We start from the raw sequence: 19,055 nt of genomic DNA, 5'->3' as shown, positions 1-19,055 counted from the left end.
GCAGGATACTCTAGTAGTAAGTGGTTGTGAGGGAAGCATCTATGTATATTGTTTACATCTTAGAAAAAGTGATTTGGACATTATATATTAATATTTACCAGATATTGGAATATGCAGCTGAGCCAAGATTCAGAGATGGGATATTGTGGTTTATGGACTCTGGTGACCCCTCTGAAGCCCTCCTCCCAGTCTTCCCTCCATGGGTCAAACTTTCTCCTCTAATAAATATGACTAAAGTTTGCTGGGGGGATCAGGGACATGTGCTCCTTTCAATATAACAGAGTGACACCACACTGTGGGAGAGTAGCCTAATGGTTAGACCAGCAGGTCAAGAACCACTACTCAATTCCCCTCTCCTTGTTCCTTCTCACCCAGTACTTTCCTCACCCTTAATTGTCTTGTCTGTCTATATTTTTAGATTGCAAGCTCTATCGAGCAGGGACTGTCTCTCTGGGTCAGGTGTTCAGCGCTGCGTGCGTCTGGTAGCGCTATACAAATGTTAATAATAATAATAATAACCAGGGAAGCCAGGGTTCAAATCCCATTCCTTGTGATCCCAAGTCATTTACCTCTCCATTACCTCTGGTAAAAACTTAGATTGTGAGCCCCCTGGGGAGCAAAAAATACCCACTGTACCTGAATGTAACATATATAGTAGATGACAGCAGGTAAAGACCTGTACAGTCTATCCAGTCTGTCCAACACCTTGAGTTACAACTGAAAGAAAGGTGTGAGCTAACCCCAAAATCCTTTCCCTTTTTAAGAAAAAAAATCTACATGTATTTATGTGTACATAATATTTCTAGCTTTATTTATTATATGAAAATAAATTAAAATTCTGTTTTCCTAAACCTCGGCTTGCCTTTCTTTTGGAGTTTTGCATCATTGAGGCCCCTCTTATGAGTTCAGAAAGGACCCCAAGTACAAATGAGGGGTTATCTCCGGCTAAAATGAAAACAGACCCTGCAACCTTCTAACCCCAGAGATGTGGGAAGGAAAAGACCTTCCTGGGTCCACAGCCATTCTTATGCCATAGCTCCCCACCCCCACCACCAAGGGACTGAGCGACGTACTTCATGAACTGAAACCACTGGAATTTGGGAGCTACGGAGTCCCACCCTTGAGACCCCTTTACATACCGTAGACTTTCAAAACACTCAGGGGTGTACTTATCAATGTGGGCTCCCATTAATATGTTGACCCCAGTTATTAATAACTAGGTCTCACTGCATAAAATAGCACGAGATATTGGTAAAATAACCATCTTAATAATATACCATGATAACTACACCCCTCAGTCTGCTTGCAACCTTGCCTTTCCATTGAATTGCCATTGAAATGTCTACTCCCTCCCTGTCCATCAGGAACATGGGCATAAGCCCTGTAGAAGTCGACCGAAACCGATGGTTTTGGTTTCAGCCAAAACTGAATCCTCAGCCATAATCTGTGGCTTGGCTTTGGCCAGAACCAAAGCTGAAAAGTCATGCCTTCCTCCCCACCCCTCTGCCGTGCTCCTTGTCAGAAGATGCAGCCCTCCCCATGTCCACCAAACAAAGAACGGATCCCTGTGGGCCACTGCTGCCACCCCCCTGAGCCCCCCCCCCCTCAACCTTCCCCAAGCATCAGTAGGCCTTTTTCAGGCCTACCATAACAAGCCGTGTTGATCTAGTGGCATCTTCAGGGGCAGGAAAGAACCCCACTCATTGACCAGTGCCGACATCACTGCCGCTTTAAATTTGGCTACCAAGGCTTCCTGCTGCAGCTTCACAAGACTGTTTCAGGAGGTCCCGACAGCTATATTTTGATGGCAGCAGCATAAGCAAGAGCAAGTCTCCATACAGCTGCCAGGACCTCCTGCGGCAGCCATTTTAAAACAGCAGTGGCAATGGGGAACAGCAGGCAGGAAAGAGTGGGGTTCTTGTTAAGATAGGCCTGAGGAGGGCCTACTGATGCTTGGGGAGCACCTCAGGGGGTGGGAGTTTCAGTTTCAGCAGATAATACCCAGGCATTTTTGGCTGAAACCAGAATCCAAATTTCCGGACAGATTCTGTGCCAGATCTGAAACTGAAATTTGGTTGGCCTCTAAACCCCCGTTCTGGGAATTGTTGGGGTTAGAAAAAAGGTTGAAACTGCCTTTTTCTGAAGGTTCCTGCACAGCTTAAGGGCTGAAGCTGACTGTCCTCTATACTGACAATCAAATTATTGTTCACCTTTGCCTAATCATTTTATTTTCCCACTTGGGCTCTTTCTAGTCTCTCTTTACCGCCACTTCATGTTCGTTTTCTCCTAAGTCCGTCCTGCATTTCATTTCCATTTTCTGCTTCTTCACTCTGTCGCCTTCCCTTCCTTTCCTCAGGACTGATACAAGGGAATCATGAGCCCTAGGCTATCCTTCAACTTATGCCACCCATCCCCAAGATTTTGATAACTAAACTAAACGATCATGACCATTTCAACTCCATTCCTCTAAAAAGAAACCTCTAAAAGTGCATAAATGGACATCATAAACATTAAAAGTTGCTTTGAATAAATGTGTGCCAACACCCCTTGCAGGTAACAGAAGGTACTATTGCTTCTCTGTTAGTCTAGATCACCTATTTAATTTATTTATTTGAATTTTTCCTCATCCCTTTTTCAGTAGTAGTTCAATGCGAGTTACGTTCAGGTACATCGGGCATTCATGTGAGGTCTGCCGGTTTTGCTGCTGAATTGCTGTGTGAGGCTGCCATCTCTTGGAATGAACGGGTTTGAACTGAGGTGGTGGCTGTCTCATGCTGCTTGGTTATTTTCAGCCCCTGACGCAGCCCTTGCGTGGGCGAAACACAGCCAGTGCCAGGCTTATTCTATTTCTTGACCTCACATGGATAAAGTGCTTTGAAAGGATGTCTGCTATTTGTGTTCTGCTCCTTTGGGTTGCCACCTTGGATTCTGTGGATCGCTTGTCCTGCTCCTGTTCCATCTTTTTTCTCTGTCTCTCTCATCTGCTTTTTTCTCTGCCTATAGCTAGATTTTATTCCTCCTTCTTTCCCCCTCATAAGAACATAAGGGTAGCCATACTGGGTCAGACCAATGGTCCATGTAGCCCAGTATCCTGTTTTTCAAACTATGGCCAAGCCAAGGTCACAAGTACCTGGCAGAAACCCAATTAGTAGCGACATTCCATGTAGAACCCCAAAGAATAGCAAGATTCTGGAATCCTAAAGAAGAACAAGATTCCATTCAGAATCTCAAAGAGTAGTAACATTCCATGCTACAAATCCCAGGGCAAGCACTTGCTTCCCATGTCTGTCTGAATAGCAGACTATAGACTTTTCCTCCAGGAATTTGTCCAAACCTTTTTTAAACCCAGATACGCTAACCACCATTACCACCTCCTCCGGCAAAGAGTTCCAGAGCTTAACTATTCATTGAGTGAAAAAATATTTCCTCCTATTTGTTTTAAAAGTATTTCCATGTAACTTCCTCGAGTGTCCCCTAGCCTTTGTACTTTTGGAAAGAGGTAAAAATTGATTTACTTCTACTCGTTCTACACCACTCAGGATTTTGTAGACCTCAATCATATCTCCCCTAATCCGTCTCTTTTCCCAGCTGAAAAGCTCTAACCTCTTTAGCCTTTTCCTCATACGAGAGGAGCTCCATCCCCTTTATCATTTTGTTTGCTTTTCTTTGAAACTTAATTCTTCACTCTCCCTCTGTCCACTTTTCAGATACTTACCAGTTTCTGTTACCTTACTTCTCTAGTCTACCAGCCTTCTACTTCCCCTGTCTTTCAAACCCTCTGTTCCTATCCCCTCCCCAGCCTCATCTACTTCTGCCTATCATCTCCAAAGCAGCCCCAGCTCTTTTGCTGCCTCCAGATCCTCTCTTATGCTTTATTCCCTATCCAGGCTCCCATTTCTCCTTCTTTCTTCCCCATTTCTATCTTTTCTAACTTCCCTCAGAGATCAGCCCCACCTACCTTTGTCTCTCACCTGCTCTATAGCCCTCTGTCCTTTTCAATTACCTCCCGATCTCTACAAGCCATCTCCCCTCTCCATATTTTTCCACTCTGACTCACAGCCCTACTTAGATCCCTCATTCATAAGTACATAAGTATTGCAATACTGGGACAGACCGAAGGTCCATCAAGCCCAGCATCCTGTTTCCAACAATGGCCAATCCAGCTCACAAGTACCTGGCAAGATCCCAAAAAAGTACAATACATTTTATGCTGCTTATCCTAGAAATAAGCAGTGGATTTTTCCCATTTTAATAATGGTCTATGGACTTTTCCTTCAGGAAGTCTTCCAAACCTTTTTAAAACCCGCAAAGCTAACTGCATTTACCACATTCTCTGGCAACCAATTTCAGAGTTTAATTACACGTTGAGTGAAGTAATATTTTCTCTGATTTGTTTTAAATTTACTACTTTGTATCTTCATTGCGTGCCCCCTAGTGTTAGTATTTTTGGAAAGAGTAAACAAGCGATTCACGTCTACTCGTTCCTCTCCACTCATTATTTTATAGACCTCTATCATATCTCCCCTCAGCCGTCTTTTCTCCAAGCTGAAGAGCCCTAGCCACTTCAGCCTTTCCTCATAGGGAAGTTGTCCCATCCGCTTTATCATTTTTGTCGCCCTTCTCTGTATCTTTCTAATTCTACTATATCTTTTTGGAGATGCGGCAACCATAATTGAACACAATATTCAAGGTCCCAATCTGGTCAATTATCTGGTCCCCATTGTCTTCCTAATTCTTGGTGAGTTTTCCCCCAGCTAATTTCCCAAGTCCCCACTCTTCCACCCTATCCGGTCCCTAGGTCCTTATGCAATATTCCACAAACCCTGAATCCCTACATACACTCCCAACAGACAGGAAATGCTTATTTCCTCTATTTAAAATGCTGAGGGGGCCAGCAGAGCACCAGCAGAAAGACTGCACAGCAGTGTAGTAAAGGAAGGCTGCAGTGAAGGGTGAGCTGGTGAGGCGGGTTTTCCATACCCGTAAGCTTCGTGGGTGCCCCAAGTCAGTGTTTCACTGGCTCGCCCTTTAAGCTGCTTTTAGGGAGAGCTTAGTTAGAGATGGGGATGACACAAGGATAACTTGTCTGGGGCAGTAAGGGAGAAGATCTGGGGATGGGGGCCAAGGGAGAGCTAGTGTGGGGCTGAAGGCCAAGGGATAGCTTGGCTGGGAGGGGGGGCAAGTGAGTAAAGGGATAGACGAAGCTGTGCAGAGATAAGCAGGGGGTGAGGAGTGTGAGTGAGAAAAGGGATCAGTGCAGGAAGGAGAGCAGATACGTTGTCCTTCTTGATCCTGGATCCACTCTCACATCTGGCTTCATCACTTACATAAATACAGAAGTATTGCAATACTGGGACAGGCCGAAGAGTCCATCAAGCCCAGCATCCTGTTTCCAACAGCGGCCAATCCAGGTCAGAAATACCTGGCAAGATCCCAGAAAAGCACAATAGATTTGATGATGCTTATCCCAGAAATAAGCAGTGGATTTTCCCAAGTCAATTTAATAATGCTCTATGGACTTTTCCTTTAGGAAGCCGTCCAGACCCTTTTTAAACCCTGCTAAGCTAACTGTCTTTACCATATTCTCTGGCAACGAATTCCAGAGTTTAATTACACGTTGTGTGAAGAAATATTTTCTCCGATTCATATTAAATTTACTACCTTGTAGCTTCATCGCATGCCCCCGAGTCCTAGCATTTTTGGAAAGAGTAAACAAACAATTCACGTCTACCCATTCCACTCCACTCATTATTTTATAGACCTCTATCATATCTCCCCTCAGCTGTCTCTTCTCCAAGCTGAAGAGCCCTAGATGCTTCAGCCTTTCCTCATAGGGAAGTCGTCCAATCCCCTTTATCATTTTTGGCGCCCACTCTTCCCTCTCCTCCACTTCCTGACTTGTCCTCTCCTCCCTGTTTCCCTTCCTTTCCAAATCCTCCTAACCCTCTTGCCCGAGATCCCCCTCCTTCCTTTCTATGATCCAGTCCCTCTACCAAAAGAAAATTGTTATTTTAATATGCAAAGTTATGGAAATATGGCATATAATGGTTGTAGGGTTGTTTTGTTTTTTAAACCTACTGCAGGAAACCAGAGGGCAGTGGTTCTAGAAACTACACAGATTAGGCGATACAACCACAAGGGGGCAGTATGACACAAATTATAAACCCTGTAGAGTTTTAGCAACATTTTAAATAGGGATTACGTTTTAATTAGGCTTTTTGACTGCTTTTAAAAGTTGCTCTTTAATTTACAGAGATGATTTGCTTTATCACCAGTGCACAAATTCTAACCTGGCACAGTTTCTAAAGTAGTATAAATGGGCAGGTTTTCATGAACCGATAGGTAAATAAATCTCTGAAACATTAAAGATATGTGAAAGATGTAACAAAAATCACAATGAATGAGGCAGATCTGCAAAGACTAAAGCCTCTACCTACTGATTGCTAGCCTGTGATAGTGGCATTATTGCATATTATCTGTCCACAAAGCCCATTGCATAAAATGAAATCTGCAGCAAATAACATGCAATAATGCTGTTCTCACATATTAAGTGTTAGTAAATAGGCATCTAAAAAGCAATTGTGCAAACAACCAGAAGGGAAAAGATGAAAACTGAGGCAGAGATACAAAAGGAAAGAGACATAAAAGTGCCAGAAGGGAAACAGGTAACCCAGTCTCAAGGTGTAAAGCAGAGCTAACCTGATACCCACTACAGAGACCCTGTGCCAGGTAATACAGTCACATGACATAGAGCAGAGCTCACCTATAACCCGGTAAAAAGACTCTGCCAGGGAGTAGATAACACAGTCTTAGGGACCAAAGCACAGCTCACCTGGTGATACAGACGTTCAAATATTTGAAAGGTATTAATCCGCAAATGAATCTTTTCCAGAGAAGGGAAGGCAGTAGGACATGAATTGAGGTTGAAGGGGGGCAGACTCAGGAGTAATGTCAGGAAGTATTTTTTCACAGAGAGGGTGGTGAATATGTGGAATGCCCTCCCGCGGGAGGTAATGGAATTCAAACATGCATGGGATAAACATAAAGGAATCCTGTTTAGAAGGAATGGTTCCACGGAATCTTAGCGGAGATTGGGTGGCGACGCTGGTAATTGGGAAACAAAATGGGAGCTGGGCAGACTTCAACAGTCTATGCCCTGATCGTGGGCTGGAGTGTAAATTTTAAGGGGCTTCGACGTTAGCTTCAGAACTTAGTACCCTAAGAGTGCTGGGCAGACTTCTACGGTCTGTGCCCTGAGAATGGCAAGGACAAGTCAAGGTCAGGTATACATATAAAGTAGTACATACAAGTTTATCTTGTTGGACAGACTAGATGGACAGTACAGGTCTTTATCTGCTGACATTTACTATGCTACTCTTTGGGGTTCTACGTGGAATGTGGCTACTAATTGGGATTCCGGAATCTTGTAACTCTTTAGGATTCCAGAATCTTCAGAACTTTTAGTAGAAGAGCAGTGCAGGGCAGACTTCTACGGTCTACACCCTGATCGTGACTGAATAGATAGGGATGGGCTAGAGTGTAAATTTTAAGGGGCTTTGACGTTAGCTTCAGAACTTAGTACAAGAGTGCTGGGCAGACTTCTACGGTCTGTGTCCTGAGAATAGCAAAGACAAATCAAACTCGGGTATACATATAAAGTATCATATACCATGTAAAATGAGTTTATCTTGTTGGGCAGACTGGATGGACCGTACAGGTCCTTTACCTGCCATCATTTATGCTGTGTTACTATGGTACCCAATAAATAGCTTACTTTTTTATTGTTTCACTTTATGGGTTATGCACTCCTACCAGCAGAGGGAGACTGAGAACACTAAAACTGTAACAATGTATAAGCCACCTGCCAACTCCCAAGCAGCCAGTAAATCAGTAACAAAGCAGAAAAGAACAATCAAACACATAAAACGAATACATAGAACCCTGTACTCAGAACTCAAAACAGGCACGAATGTGCTTCTGTCGACCGAACGCCAAAGCGTTGCGGTCCGCCCCTGACAAGACAGAGGCTATTACCACTGAACTTCAAAAAACGAGAAGTCCAGAACTAAAGACCTATCAGCCACAGCAACCCTGAGGCACAAACCCAAACCAGTCTGCAGACCACACTAGACTAAAACATACTGGGTGGGTTCTTGACCGGTCTGGAGGGTCTGGAGGAAAGAAAATTAGCAGGTAAGGCCTAATTTCACCTTCCTCAGCGACCCTCCAGACCGGTCAAGACGCTTGTTATCTGTGTGACAGCATTTTGCAGTTGGAGATCCAGGTAGACCTCAGGCACTGGAGTTGGTTCTCAAGAATGTTGTTTTGGGAAGATCAGTGCAACTCTGAACGAAAGGGAAACGTTTACTGTTATCGCAGGAGCCAGCTCTGTGGATGCTTGACTAACTCCTTGACTGTGTCCAGAGAGAAGCCCTTTATTTTGGGTTTAGCACTCTCAATAATTTTGGAAGTTTGGCTGCTATCACTGTCAACAGATTCTTAAGGCTGGAGCTAAAGCGGGGATAAGCATAAAGGAATCCTGTGCAGAAGGAATGGATCCTCAGGAGCTTAGTTGAGATCGGGAGGCGGGGCTGGTGGTTGGGAGGCAGGGATAGTGCTGGGCAGACTTATACGGTCTGTGCCAGAGCCGGTGGTGGGAGGCAGGACTGGTGGTTGGGAGGCAGGGATAGTGCTGGGCAGACTTATACGGTCTGTGCCAGAGACGGTGGTTGGGAGACGGGGCTGGTGGTTGGGAGGCGGGGATAGTGCTGGGCAGACTTATACAGTCTGTGCCCTGAAGAGCACAGGTACAAATCAAAGTAGGGTATACGCAAAAAGTAGCACATATGAGTTATCTTGTTGGGCAGACTGGATGGACCGTGCAGGTCTTTTTCTGCCGTCATCTACTATGTTACTATGTTACTTATTGTTTCTACCCATTGGTCATATGTTTATATATTTTTTTCATATTTATGTAGACTCCTGAAGAAGGCACTCCAGTGCCAAAACGGTACCTTGTTGAGTCTCCTCTTAATAAAGAGTACTTCTAAAATTGGACGTCTCCGGTCTGTTTTCTGAACAGCCTAGTTCTGTTTCCACTCCTTTATCTGCTCCTGGGATTATCGTGGGACACCGTTGTTCTTTTCCACCCAGGTAACACAGTCACATGACATACAGCAGCGCTCACCTATGACCCAGGAAAGAGACTCTGCCAGGGAGCAGGTGCTACAGACTTAGGAACCAAAGCACAGCTCACCTGAGATACAATACATAAACCTTGTCAGGGAGCAGTAACCAGAGAGGAATAGCCTAGAACCCAATATTTAGCCGGTGACAATCAGCATTTTGCTGCTGGCATTATCCCCAGAAAATTCAATATCGAGCCATGTCCGGGCTCCGGCACTGAATTTCCAGGTTTACGGAACCAGTGAAAACATAGCCAGTTAAGTGCAATATTCAGCAATTTTGCCCGCTGAATGCTAAATTGTGCACATGAGTAACATAGTAGATGACGGCAGAAAAAGACCTACACGGTCCATCCAGTCTGCCTAACAAGTTAAACTCATATGTGCCACTTTTTGTGTATACCTTACCTTGATTTGTATCTGCCATTTTCAGGGCACAGACCATAGAAGTCTTGCCCAGCACTAGCCCCACCTCCCAACCACCAGCCCCGCCTCCCCCCACCGGCTCTGCCACCTAATCTCGGCTAAGCTTCTGAGGATCCATTCCTTCTGAACAGGATTCCTTTAAGTTTATCCCACGCATGTTTGAACTCCGTTACTGTTTTCATCTCCACCACCTCCCGCGCATTAGATTATAGAATTAAAGGGTGAAGCCTTGTTCTGCCCAAAAGCATAAAGGCAATAATTAGATTTAATTGGGACTAATGCATGTAAAGTTAGGCACAGGATCTGCGCCTAAAACTCACATGCGGTCCAAAAAGGGGGAGTGGAAATGGGCAGATTGGGGGCGTGGCTTCAAGTTATACATGTAATTACAGAATAATGGTGCTCCTTGCGTAAATTTAGGTGCGGGCATTTGTACCACGTTTTCATTGGTGCAAATGGGGGCACCTAAATTTACACACCACCTGTCCACTTAGGCGTTAATTCTATAAACTGTGCTGAACTTTATTTTATTTATTTATTTATTTATTTATTTATTTATTTTATTTGTTACATTTATATCCCACATTTTCCCACCTATTTGTAGGCTCAATGCGGCTTACATAGTACCGGAGAGGCGTTACAGACTCCGGTGTAAACAAATACAAAGTGGTGTTGTGATAAGATAAAGTTCATGTGGCACAGCCACACTAGGGAATCGTACAACGGAAGAGTTGTGTTATGTCCGTTATGTTTTTTAGCTTTGTTATGTTGCTGAGATCAGGCATTTATGTTGGATCGGTAGGGTATGCCTTTTTAAACAGGTTAGTTTTAAGTGTTTTCCAGAAGTTTAGGTGGTCGTTTGTAGTTTTCAAGACTTTTGGTAATACGTTCCACAGTTGTGTGATTAAAGAACAATGAATGTGGTATATAATGCTTGATCCTGGTCTTTCTTTTGCCACTCTGCTGCTCCCCAGTATCTCTCCACACTCATCCTTCCCTACACCCCTTCCCGTGCACTCCGCTCCATGGATAAATCCTTCTTATCTGTTCCCTTCTCCACTACTGCCAACTCCAGACTTCGTGCCTTCTGTCTCGCTGCACCCTATGCCTGGAATAAACTTCCTGAGCCCCTACGTCTTGCCCCATCCTTGGCCACCTTTAAATCTAGACTGAAAGCCCACCTCTTTAACATTGCTTTTGACTCGTAACCACTTGTAACCACTCGCCTCCACCTACCCTCCTCTCTTCCTTCCCGTCCACATTAATTGATTTGATTTGCTTACTTTATTTATTTTTTGTCTATTAGATTGTAAGCTCTTTGAGCAGGGACTGTCTTTCTTCTATGTTTGTGCAGCGCTGCGTATGCCTTGTAGCGCTATAGAAATGCTAAATAGTAGTAGTAGTAGTAGTAATTTCCGGGACACAGACCGTTAAGGTCTGCCCGGCACTGTCCTCATGTCCCAATACTGGAGTTGCCATTGAAGGCCTCTCCAAAGCATCCTAAACTTTCTTTCCATACACGGGACACCGATCGTAGAAATCTGCCCGGCACTGGCTTCATTTCTTCACAGCCAGAGTTGCTATCTAAGCACCACTCAACACATCAACATACAGTATAGCCATTTAAGTTTGCTTTTTTACACCTTTCATTTCCTAATTAGGGATTCCCTGTGTTCATCTCACACCTTTTTGAAATTCCGTACATGCATGGCTAACCAGGTTAAGTCAAGACTGCTATTTAAGGAGCCCTATGTGGGTCAATTTTGAACTACCGCCTGGCTACCGCATGGCTCGAGCGATAATTTCATTTTTGATGTGCATCCGCTAAGTGCGCCGGAAAACATTTTTTATTTTCCGGTGCACCGGGCGGTAATCTGCATTGTACACATTCTGACGATTACCACCTGGTTAACGCGTAAGACCTTACCACTGTCAATGGGTGGCGGTAAGGTCTCAGGTCCATTTTTTTCGGCCAAAAAAGAGGCCTTTTTTGCATGCGCACTGAAAAATGGACCTGCGCACACCCAATACATGCATTGGCCATTTTCAGCACACCTTAGCAAAAGGACACCTAAGTGGTCCTACTTGCCCAGTTACCTATGAGGGCACTGAATATCTCCAGTGCATTCATAACTCCCGGCTCCGCCTAGAATCCATCTCCAGGGCCTGTCTGGCACTGCCCAGACAATGCCATGCGGTCAGAGGGATATCCGGCTGCATTGCCTGGTTAAGTGCCACTAAATTTCTCCTCCTGACCCGCTCAGCTTGGTTTAAGCAGATGGGGAGACATTTATATCTCACATTATCCCAAATAAGTTTGAATTCAGTGTGGTTTACAATAAACAGTATAGGATACATAACAAAGAATAATGCATAAGAAAGTAATTTGTTGTAAGAATCCAATTTTACTTCCTTAGACCACTACTCCTTGGGGGGAATGGTACATGATAAGGAGATCTTTCAATGAAAAAAGAAAAATTATTAAACGAACGAATTGGCATATACCTGTAATACCCTCTTAATTATACTTACTCATTATTCCCCACCAGTCCATTGGTTAGTCTTTTCGAATCTAAGAAAGTATGTAACTGATTTGAGTCATAAAATACATATTTGTTTCCCAAAAAAACCGTATTAAGCATTTACAAGGATATGCTAGCTGAAACCTAGCTCCCATAGCCCTGGTTTCTTTTCTTAACACCAAAAACTGTTTCCTTCTTTCGTGTTGTCTTTGTCACAACTGGGTAAATCCATATTCTTTGACCGCAAAAGGGCAGTATGGCATTCTTGAAGTAAAGTCTCATCACTGAGTTCATATCTTGCTCAAATACAAAAGAAACTATAAGTGTCCCTCTAGTAGATGGTAAAATTATGTATCATACCTGATAATTTTCTTTCCATTAATCACAGCTGATCAATCCATAGACTGGTGGGTTGTGTCCATCTACCAGCAGGTGGAAATAGAAAGCAATCCTTTTGCCTCCCTATATGTGGTCATGTGCTGCCGGAAACTCCTCAGTATGTCGATATCCAAGCTCCATCCGCAGGACTCAGCACTTAGAGAATTACACCCACAAAGGGACACTCTGCCCAGCTCACCACCGCCGAAACGGGGGAGGGGAATTAACCCAGCTCATCCCCACACAAGTGGGGGAGGGGAATCCGTCCAGCTCATCCCCGCGGAGCGGGGGAGGGACACCACACCCGCCGATGCGGGGGGATCTGGCTTATCCTACAACCGCAACCGCGGGAGGAGCTGACTGACCCTAACACCGCCGAAGCGGGAGGGGTACAAAGCTGCCCTACTGCCGCACGAAGCGGGAGGGAGCGCCGGCAGAATTTAAGTCTCAATCCAGCCCCGTAAAACGGAGGGGAGAGGAATGCAGCAGCTCACTGTAACACAAATTCGTCTCAACTCTTGAAGAATCCATTGAAAAACTTGAACACGAAGTCCTCCTGAACAGGAACTGAAGACTAAACTTGAACCTGAAATGCAACCAGAATATAAACAATACAGATATCTGGGAGGGGCTATGGATTGATCAGCTATGATTAATGGAAAGAAAATTATCAGGTATGATACATAATTTTACCTTCCATATCATCATGCTGATCAATCCATAGACTGGTGGGATGTACCGAAGCAGTACTCACCCAGGGCGGGACATATAAATCCCTGACCGCAACACTGAAGCTCCAAACCGGGCCTCCGCCCGAGCAGCCACAGTCAAGCGGTAATGCCTGGAGAAGGTATGGGCCGATGCCCAAGTTGCCGCCTTGCAAATCTCTTCCAAGGAGACGGACCCGGCCTCTGCCATCGAGGCCGCCTGAGCTCAAGTGGAGTGAGCCTTCAGCTGGATAGGCGGCACCTTCCCCGCGGCCACATAAGCCGCTGCAATGGCTTCCTTGACCCATCTTGCCACTGTAGGCTTAGCAGCCTGCAGACCCTTACGAGGACCTGCAAACAGGACAAACAGATGATCCGACTTCCGGAAATCATTGGTCACTTCCAAGTATCTGATGATGACTCATCTCACATCCAGATATTTGCGAGCAGAGTATTCCTCTGGGTAGTCCTCCCTACGAAAGGAAGGGAGACAGAGCTGCTGATTCACATGGAAGCGAGAAACAATCTTGGGCAGGAAGGAAGGCACTGTGCAAATAGGCACTCCTGCCTCAGTGAACTGCAGAAAGGGCTCTCGACATGAGAGTGCCTGGAGCTCGGAAACTCTTCTGGCTGAAGTGATAGCCACCAAAAAGACTGCTTTCAACGTCAGGTCTTTCAGAGATGCCCTTGACAAGGGTTCAAAAGGCGGCTTCTGCAAGGCTCTTAGCACCAGGTTGAGATTCCACGCAGGCACCACTGAGTGCAGAGGAGGACGCAGGTGATTAACTCCCTTGAGAAAGCGCACCACATCTGGCTGCGAAGCCAGGGAAGCACCCTTCAGGCGGCCCCTGAAGCAAGCCAGAGCTGCTACCTAGACTTTAAGGGAACTGAGCGACAGGCCTTTCTCCAGACCTTCTTGCAGGAACGCCAACACTGAAGAAATTGGAGCAGTGAAGGGAGAAAGTGAGCCTGCTTCACACCACGCTGGAAAGGTACGCCAAACCCTGGCGTAAGCAGTAGAAGTAGAGCGCTTCCTCGCTCTCAGCATAGTGGCGATGACCTTGTCTGAGAAGCCCTTCTTCCTCAGACGCTGCCGCTCAATAGCCAGGCCGTAAGACCAAAGGGGGAGGGATCCTCCATCACCATGGGACCCTGATGCAACATGCCCTGCTCCACTGTCAGTCGCAGAGGATGGTCCACTGAGAGCCTGATCAAGTCCGCATACCAGGGACGTCTGGGCCAGTCTGGACCCACCAGAATTATCCGGCCCGGATGCTTTGCCACCCGGTCTAGCACCCTGCCCAACATGGGCCAGGGCGGGAACACATAGAGAAGCTCCTGTGTCGGCCACTGTTGGAGAAGAGCATCTACTCCCAGAGATCGAGGGTCCCGTCCTCTGCTGAAAAAGCGCGGCACTTGGCAATTGGCCGATGACGCCATCAGATCTAGGCTCGGCTGGCCCCAGCGCTTCGTGATGTCCAAGAACGCCTGAGCAGATAGCTGCCACTCTCCGGAAGCTTCCGCCCACTGGCATAGATTCATGGCCTCCTTGGCTAGAGGGGCGCTCTTGGTACCTCCCTGGCGGTTGACATAGGCCACAGCCGTGGCATTGTCCGACAGGACCCGTACTGGCTTCAACGCCAGTACCGGGATGAACTCCAAAAGCGCCAACCGAATGGCTCTGAGTTCCAGGAGGTTGATAGACCACTTTGCCTCTGCAGGAGACCAGAGCCCCTGCGCTGTCCTTCCCAAACAGTGGGCTCCCCAGCCCGACAAAGAGGCGTCCGTCGTGACGACAATCCACTCCGGGGTCACCAGAGGCATTCCTGCAGACAACTTGTCTGTCTGCAGCCACCAGCTCAGCGCCTTGCGCACTGCTGGGTCCAAGGGAAGGCGCACAGCATAATCCTCCGACACCGGAGTCCAGCGCTGCAGCAGAGAGTGTTGTAGTGGTCTCATATGAGCCCTGGCCCAGGGCACTACTTCCATCGTGGCCGTCATAGAGCCCAACAGCTGCACATATTCCCAAGCCCAAAGAGGAGAGGCTACTAGGAACTGGTCCACCTGAGCCTGAAGTTTGACAATCCGATTGTCCGGCAGGAACACTCTGCCCACTTGGGTGTTGAATCGAACTCCCAGATACTCCAGGGACTGAGTCGGGCGCAGCTGGCTCTTCTCCCAGTTGATGATCCACCCCAGGGAGCTCAAAAGAGCAATCACCCGGTCCACAGCTTTGCCGCACTCTGCATAAGAGGGGGCTCGGATCAACCAGTCGTCCAGATAAGGATGGACTTGTACTCCTTCCTTTCGCAGGAAGGCCGCGATGACCACCATTACTTTGGAGAAGGTCCGCGGAGCAGTAGCCAACCCGAAAGGGAGGGCTCTGAACTGGAAGTGTCGGCCCAGGACTGCAAAACGCAGAAAGCGTTGATGAGGAGGCCAGATGGGAATATGCAGGTACGCTTCCTTGAAGTCCAAGGAAGCCAAGAACTCCCCTGCCTTCACTGCCACTATAACAGAGCGGAGAGTCTGCATGCGAAAGTGCCGCACTTTCAAGGCCCGATTGACCCCTTTGAGGTCGAGGATAGGCCGGACAGAATCTCCTTTCTTTGGTACCACAAAGTAAATGGAGTAACGTCCCTTGCCAATCTGATTTTCTGGCACCGGAACGACCGCACCCAGGCGTATCAGGTTGTCCAAGGTCTGCTGCACTGCCACAGCTTTGACCGGAGACTTGCAGGGAGAGAGTACAAACCCGTCTCTTAAGGGTCGGCAGAACTCTAACTTGTAGCCGTCTCTGATGACTTCCAGAACCCAAGCGTCTGAAGTTACCCTGGTCCACTCGCCCAGAAACGAGGACAGGCGTCCTCCAATCTGCACTGGGCCATGGACCAGGACCCCGTCATTGGGTACGAGACCCTGGGGGAGGACCGGAGGGCGCACCTCCGGGACGGCGGTCTCTGCGAAAGGAATGCTGCTTGGGGGAGAAGTTCCTTTGAAGGAAGAGGGGGCAGAGGAGCCCGACTTGCCCGGGCGGTACCGACAGGCTTCCTGAAACCGTCCTCTGGAGATACCGGGGCGAGCACTGGCCCGAGCCCTGACCTCTGGTAACCTCTTGCCCTTAGACGTGCCGAGATCGGTCACGATTTTGTCCAGCTCGACCCCAAAGAGCAGCTTGCCTTTAAAAGGCAACTTAGCCAGGCGGGACTTAGAGGCGTGGTCCGCAGACCAATGTTTCAGCCAAAGCCAGCGCCGCGCAGAGACTGTCTGAGCCATACCTTTAGCCGAGGCTCTCAAGACATCATACAGTAAGTCTGCCAAATAAGCCAAGCCTGATTCCAGGGCCGGCCAATCAGCCCTCAAGGAAGGATCCGAGGGGGAAGCCCGCTGCACCATCGTCAGGCACGCCCTGTCCACATAGGAGCCGCAAACTGAGGCCTGCAAACTTAAGGCAGCCGCCTCGAAGGACGACCTTAAAGCCGCTTCCAATCTTCTGTCTTGGGCGTCCTTTAGGGCCGTGCCACCTTCCACCGGCAACGCCGTTTTCTTAGTCACCGCAGTGATTAAAGAATCCACGGTAGGCCAAATAAAGGCCTCCCGTTCACTTTCAGGCAAAGGATAGAGGCGGGACATAGCCCTAGCCACTTTGAGGCTCGCTTCCGGGACATCCCATTGAGCCGAAATTAAGGTGTGCATGGCATCATGCACGTGGAAGGTTCTAGGCGGGCGCTTCGTCCCCAGCATAATGGCAGAGCCAACAGGGGCTGAGGGAGAGACGTCCTCTGGCGAGGAAATCTTCAAAATGCTCATGGCCTGCACTAACAGGTTGGGCAAATCCTCTGAGCGAAAGATCCGTGCTGCAGAGGGGTCATCCGCTCCATCCGAGCGGGAATCCGTCTCATCCAAGGAATCCCCAAAGGACCGTTGGGAGAACTCAGATACGCTGCCCTCATCTACATCAGAGGAAACAGAGTCCTCTAAGGCCTGGGAATCCACCCGAGGGTGTTTACTTCCGGGGGCCTCAACCCCTTTATCGGACAAGGGAGAAGGGGCAGCGTTTTGCATAAGAAAGGCCTGATGCAGCAGCAAAATAAACTCGGGGGAGAAACCCCCCAGACTGTGCACTTCAGCAGCCTGGGCCACAGCCCTAGACGCACCCTCAACCGGCGCTCGCAAGAGCGGGGGAGAAACATGCTGCGCATCCAAGATGGCATCCGGCGCGACACTCCGTGAAGGAGCCGCGCGGGAAGAACGGCGCTTAACTTTAGCCGCTTTTCTGCCGTCGCCCAAATGAAGGGCGGCCATGGCATTAACGTCTCCCACCTCAAGGGCGGCCCAAGAAGAAGCCGTCCGAGCAGAGTGGCCGGCCAAGATGGCGGAGGCGAGCAGCGGGGGATGGGCGTTTATGGCGGGGAAAAACCGCCGCACCCGAGGAAGAACCGGGACACTGACCGGCCTCCAAACTGACACCCAACAAGGGCGAATCAGACTTTAAAACCCCCGCATCCCCGCTAGACGCGCACACGCGGTCCGGGGAGCAATTCTTTGCGCCCTCGCCCTCCGACGCCATCAGCCACGTGGAGATCAATCGGGGAACCCCCTGCCCGCTACAAAAAGGTAAAAATTACCTGCTTTCCGCTCCGAGCTGTAACGACCTGGTGTCCCAGTGAGTAGCTGCAATAAACGTTTAAATAAACGTCGAAATAAACGCCCTTAAGGACGTCCAAAATTTTTTTTTTTTTTTTAAACGGAGCCAGCGGGAGGGGGGAGAAAAGGAGGGACCTGGCACCACCAGGTTTGCACTTGCTCAAGAAGAGCCCTCAACCCCAGGAACTCAACAAAACCTAAAAATTAGGCTTGGAGGCCTAGCCAGAGCTGCTGCTGTGTGTGACCACCACCTGCTGAGATCAGGGGCGTATCTGCGTGGGGCCTCAGGGGCCTGGGCCCCCGCAGATTTCGCCCTGGACCCCCCTACCGCTGCCAACCCTCCCCCTCCGTTGCTCGCCTACCTTCGCTGGCGGGGGACCCCAACCCCAGCTTCATTCTGTTTCTGAGTCTGACGTCCTGCACGTACAACGTGCAGCGACGTCAGACTCAAAAGAAACTTTCGTCGGCGCCAGCTTCAGTGGAAAAATGAAAGGACCTCGGCTTGGCTGGCGGGGGTTGGGGGTCCCCCGCCAGCTGACGGAATTCTTTAAAGGCAGTCGGCAGGGGCAGGAGGACGCGGACCTCGGCTGGCGGGGGTTGGGGTCCCCGCCAGCGAAGGTAGGCGAGCAACGGAGGGGGAGGGTTGGCAATGGCAGCGGCTGGGGGGAGGGGGATCGGCAATGGCGGCGGCGGCAGCGGCGGGGGGGGGGCTATAATGTGCCCCCTCACTCTGGCCCTGGCCCCCCCTACCGCCGCAGTTCAGATACGCCCCTGGAGCAGAGAACATACTGAGGAGTTTCCGGCAGCACATGACCACATATAGGGAGGCAAAAGGATTGCTCTCTATCTCCACCTGCTGGTAGATGGACACAACCCACCAGTCTATGGATTGATCAGCATGATGATATGGAAATTTCAGTTAATGAGTCTTCAAGTAACGCTGATAAATTAAGAAGATCTATACCATTTCTCACTTGCGGTAACTTCCCAGCTTTATCAGGCACATCTCCTTTCTCTAATATCGTTAAGTAGTAAATTTTATTACATGGGGGAATACCTTGAGAGGAAATTTTTTAATTTTCCTTGAAATATTTTTAAAGATATCTGTAGGAGTTATACCTGGGACTCTAGGAAAATTAGTTTTCCATTTGTTCAATTATTTGATTGAAATATTTCTTGTTAAGATATGA

Source organism: Microcaecilia unicolor, chromosome 3 (assembly GCF_901765095.1).
Source record: "Microcaecilia unicolor chromosome 3, aMicUni1.1, whole genome shotgun sequence".
NCBI classification, from domain to species: domain Eukaryota; kingdom Metazoa; phylum Chordata; class Amphibia; order Gymnophiona; family Siphonopidae; genus Microcaecilia; species Microcaecilia unicolor.
The sequence above is the reverse complement of the archived record's forward strand: the minus strand, read 5'-3'. Positions refer to the sequence as shown.